At 38.4% G+C, this 5251-nt stretch overlaps 1 pseudogene across 1 annotated transcript; it reads right to left on the bottom strand.

Moving 5' to 3' along the window:
* Positions 1-2701: 2701 nt before the first annotated feature.
* LOC307064336 (elongation factor 1-alpha 1-like) lies at positions 2702-4116 on the bottom strand (annotated as a pseudogene). Its single transcript has one exon. The product of its transcript is annotated as an elongation factor 1-alpha 1-like (transcript).
* Between the last annotated feature and the right edge of the window lie 1135 nt (positions 4117-5251).

The following is a 5251-nucleotide window of genomic DNA, read 5'->3' as shown; positions in this document are numbered from 1 at the left end:
GAGACAGTAAGCTTTTCTGGTTTTTGTTTTGACTTTGTTTTTTTTTTTTTTTTTTTTTTTTTTGGCTGCATTGGGTCTTTGTTGCTGCACGCGGGCTTTCTCTAGTTGTGGCGAGTGGGGACTATTCTTTGTTGTGGTGTACAGGCTTCTCATTGCAGTGGCTTCTCTTGTTGCGGAGCACGGGCTCCAGGCACGCAGGCTTCAGTAGTTGTGGCTCGCAGGCTCTAGAGCACAGGCTCAGTTGTGGCACATGGGCTTAGTTGCTCTGCAGTATGTGAGATCTTCCCAGACCAGGGCTCGAACCCATGTTCCATGCATTGGTAGGCAGATTCTTAACCACTGTGCCACCAGGGAAGTCCTGATTTTGTTTTGTTTAGTCAGAAATCAATTTTGCTAAATGGTATTTAAGTATCTATTGAGATGATTATATTGTTCTTCTCCTTTGATTTATTAATATAGTGTCATATTAATACAAATCCAAATAATGAAACATACTTGAATTTTTTTATTGGAGTATAATTGCTTTACAGTGTTGTGTTAGTTTCTGCTGTATAACAAAGTGAATCAAAGTGAATCAGCTATATTTATACATATATCCCCATATCCCCTCCCTCTTAAGCCTCCCTCCCACCCTCCCTATCTCACTCCTCTAGATCGTCACAAAGCATCAAGCTGATCTCCCTGTTCTATGCAGCAGCTTCCCACTAGTCATCCATTTTACATTTGGTAGTGTATATATGTCAGTGCTACTCTCTCACTTCATCCCAGCTTCCCCTCCCCCACCATGTCCTCAGGTCCATTCTCTACATCTGTGTCTTTATTCCTGCCCTGCCACTAGGTTCATCAGTCCATTTTTTTAGATTCCATGTATATGCGTTAGCATACAGTATTTGTTTTTCTCTTTCTGACTTACTTCACTCTGTATGACAGACTCTTGGTCCATCCACCTCATTACAAATAACTCAATTTCGTTCCTTTTTATGGCTAAGTAATATTCCATTGTGTATATGTGCCTCATCTTCTTTATCCATTCATTTGCTGATTTAGGTTGCTTCCATGTCCTGACTATTGTAAACAGTGCTGCAATGAACACTGTGGTACATGCATCTTTTTGAATTATTTCTCAGGGTATATGCCTAGTACCTACTTGCATTTCTGGCATGAGTCTGATTTGACTGGGGTGTGTTTTTTGTTACAGCTGGTAGAAAAATTATGTCTCTATGGATCTGCCTAATCTGGACATTTCATACAAATGGAATTGTATGATACAGGCATACCTCATTTTATTGTGCTTCAGTTTATTGTGCTTCACAGATATTGTGTTTTTTATAAATTGAAGGTCTCTGCCAACCCTGCATCGAGCAAGTCTACTGATGCCATTTTTCCAACACCAGTATTTCTTAATTAAGGCTGTTTTTTCAATGTTTAATTATTTTTTTAGACATAACGCTATTGCACACTTATTAGACTACAGTACTGTGTAAACATAGTTTTTATGTGCACTGGGAAACCAAAAAATTCCTGTGACTTGCTTTATTGCGGTAGTCTGCAACTGAACCTTCAGTATCTCCAAGGTATGCCTGTATGTGGACTTCTGTGCATGGCTTCTTTCACTAAGCATGTTTTCAAGATTCCTCTACATTGTATCATGTATCAGTACATCATTCTTTTTTTATGGCTGAATGATATCCCATTGTATGGCTATACCACACATAAATGATTTTGTGGCATCTACTAAGTTTGTGCTCACATCATCCTTCTAGTTAGTAGAATTCTTGATATTCTGGTGTTAAAATATCCTTTCAATCCTGGGTCATGGTAATCATTCTTTTAATGAATTGCAAGATTCAATTTGCTAGTATTTTATTTAGAATCTTGGCATCTTTTTATAAATGAGCTTATTATTTTAAATTTCTTCTGCTTTTAAATTTAGTTCTGATATAAGAGTTATGCTAGCACAGGAAGAGTTGGATAAGGTAGGAAATATTTGTTCCTTAAAAGTTTCATAGAATCTAATCATAGAGTTATAGGATCTGGTTTCTTTTAGGAAGTAGATCTTTGGCTACCATTTCAGTTTCTTCTATGTATATTGGTTTATTCAATTTTTCTATTTCTTCTTGGGCCAGTCTAACAGACAAACAGTGAAGTTTACGAAACAGCTTGATGACATTTCACAAAGCAACACTCAGGTCAAGAAATACAAAATTGCCAATATTCCAGAAATCCCAAAAGTGATGCCCCCTAATCACTACTCCTTTTCTTTTGAAAGATAATTATTACCTTAACTTCTGTGATAATTATTTCCTTGTTTCTCATTGTAGTTTTTCTCCTAAGCATGGAACCCTAAGCAGTATAGTTTGGTTTGACCCTTATTTAAACTTTATATAAATGGAATTATATAAAATATATTCTTTTTTTTCTCATTAAACTTTTTTAATGGGTCTCAAATTCTGTGAGAGATTTTTGGTCAAGTTGTTTCCATTAAAAAGTACTGATTTTAAAAGCTAATAACTGAAAACTGCCACAAACAAAACAAATGGTCCACAAAACATTCTCCTTTCCTTCTGAAGGTTTTACAATGCATTGTTATCATTAACCAGTCTTTTGCTATTAAACTTAAATGGCCAGTTGAGACAAACAGTTCTGAGGTGGTTCTTCCACCACTGATTAAGACTGGGGTGGCAGGTATTGAGGATAATATTCATTTAGCCTTCTGAGCTTTCTGCGTAGACTTGGTGACCTTGCCAGCTCCAGCTGCCTTCTTGTCCACTGATTTGATGACACCCACAGCAACCGTCTGTCTCATGTCACGAACAGCACAACGGCCCAGAGGAGTATAGTCAGAGAAACTCTCAACACACATGCATTTTCCAGGAACCATATCGACGATGGCAGCATCACCAGATTTCAAGAATTTGGGGCCATCTTCCAGCTTTTTCCCAGAACGGCGATCAATCTTATCCTTCAGCTCAGCGAACTTGCAAGCAATGTGAGCTGTGTGACAATCCAGCACACGTGCATATCCAGCACTGCTTTGGCCTGGATGGTTCAAGATAATCACCTGAACTGTGAAGACAGCTGCTTCCATTGGTGGGTCATTTTTGCTGTCACCAGCCACATTGTCATGATGAACATCTTTGACAGACACATTCTTGACATTGAAGCCCACATTGTCCCCAGGAAGGACTTCACTCAAAGCTTCATGGTGCATTTCAACAGACTTCACTTCAGTTGTCACTTTGACTGGAGCAAAGGTGACCACCGTGCCATGTTTGAGAACACCAGTCTCCACTTGACCCACAGGAACAGTGCCAATACCACCAATTTTGTAGACGTCCTGGAGGGGCAAACACAAGGGCTTGTCAGTTGGGCGAGTTGGTGGCAGGATGCAATCCAGAGCTTCAAGCAGTGTGGTTCTACTGGCATTGCCATCTTTACGGGTGACTTTCCATCCCTTGAACCAAGGCGTGTTAGCACTTGGCTCCAGCATGTTGGAATGGTTGAATGTTGACACCATTCCAGCCAGAAATTAGCACAAATGCTACTGTGTCAGGTTTGTAGCCAATTTTCTTAATGTAGGTGTGACTTCCTTAACAATTTCCTCCTATCTCTTCTGGCTGTAGAGTGGCTCAGTGGAATCCATTTTGTTAACTCCAACAATTAGTTGTTTTACACCCAGAGTGTGGCCAGAATGTAGGCCAGAAGAGCATGCTCGTAGGTCTGCCCATTCTTGGAAATACCTGCTTCAAATTCACCAACACCAGCAGCAACAATCAAGACAGCACAGTCAGCCTGGCATGTGCCTGTAATCATGTTTTTGATGAAGTCTCTGTGTTCTGGGGCATCAATGATGGTCACATAGTACTTGCTGGTCTCGAATTTCCATGGGGAGATATCAGTGCTGATACCACGCTCGCGTTCAGCTTTCAGTTTGTCCAAGACCCAGGCATACTTGAAGCAGCCCTTTCCCATCTCGGCAGCCTCCTTCTCGGACTTTCCAATGGTTCTCTTGTCTATCCCACCACATGTGTAGATCAGATGGCCAGTAGTGGTAGACTTCCCCGAATCTACATGTCCAATGACAACGATGTTAATGTGGGTCTTCTCCTTTCCCATTTTTGCTTAGGTTTTGCTTAGGTTTTTAGGACACCCGTGTCCTGGCAGCAAACCCGTTGGGAAAAAAGCTAATATATATTCTTGTGGATCTGGCCTCTTCTACTCAACAATATGTTTTTAAGCTTCATCCAGGTTGTTATGTGTAGCTACTGTTATTGTTTTACTCTGCTTAATAGTATTTTATTGTATGAACATACCACCATTTGTTTATTCATTCTTCTGTCGATGGGCTTTGAGGGAGTTCCCAGTTGGAGATGATTACAAATAGAGCTGCTATGAACATAAAAGACATGTTCTTGTGTATGTCTTTTAAAGAACATGTGCACATATTTTTATTGGGTATATTCTTATAAATGGCACTGCTGGGTAAAAATTTATATGTACCTTCAACTTTATTAAATACTATAAAAAATTTTCCAAGGTGTTGTACCAATCTGCACTCTTCCAGCATCATATAAGAGTATCTGTTGTCCACATCCTCATCAACACCTGGTAGTGCTGGTCTTTTAATTTTAGCCATTCTGGTGGGTATATAATGATGTCTGGTTATAGTTTTTATTTGCATTTCTCTAATTATTAGGGATGTTAAGTATCTTTTCATATGTTTATTGTCCATTGGATATCCTTTTTTTTCCCCAGAAGCATCTGCTCAAATCTTTTGCCCATTTTTCTTCTGGGTTGACTGTCATTTTCTTATTGGTTTGTAGGATTTCTTTATGTACTTCATACATGAGCTCTTTGTAGGTTACAGGTGTTGCAAATATTTTCTGCATATTCTGTATCCTTTAATAAATGGAAAGTATTAATACCAATGTTAACTTAATCTCAAATTTATCAGTCTTTTTCTTTAGGATCAGTTCTTTTTGTCTCCTATTTTAAGTCTTTCCTTGCCTTTAATGAGGTTTTAAATTTTAATGTACTCAAACGATCTTTTTCTTTATGATTAGTACTTATTAAAAATCTTTTCTTATCTTGAAGTCATGAAGCTCTTCTTCCTTTAGAAGCTTTATTTAGCCTTTTACATTTAAGTCTATGATACATCTAGAATGAATTTTTTAATGTACAGAGTTTTCCATTTTTAATATTTGGTTAAACAAAATACATCTTTTGTAAACAAACTCAGCACAAGGCCAAC

Source organism: Hyperoodon ampullatus (assembly GCF_949752795.1).
Source record: "Hyperoodon ampullatus genome assembly, chromosome: 15".
Classification (NCBI taxonomy): Eukaryota; Metazoa; Chordata; class Mammalia; order Artiodactyla; family Ziphiidae; genus Hyperoodon; species Hyperoodon ampullatus.
Note: the sequence above shows the minus strand (reverse complement) of the source record. Positions and strands in the feature narration are given on the sequence as shown.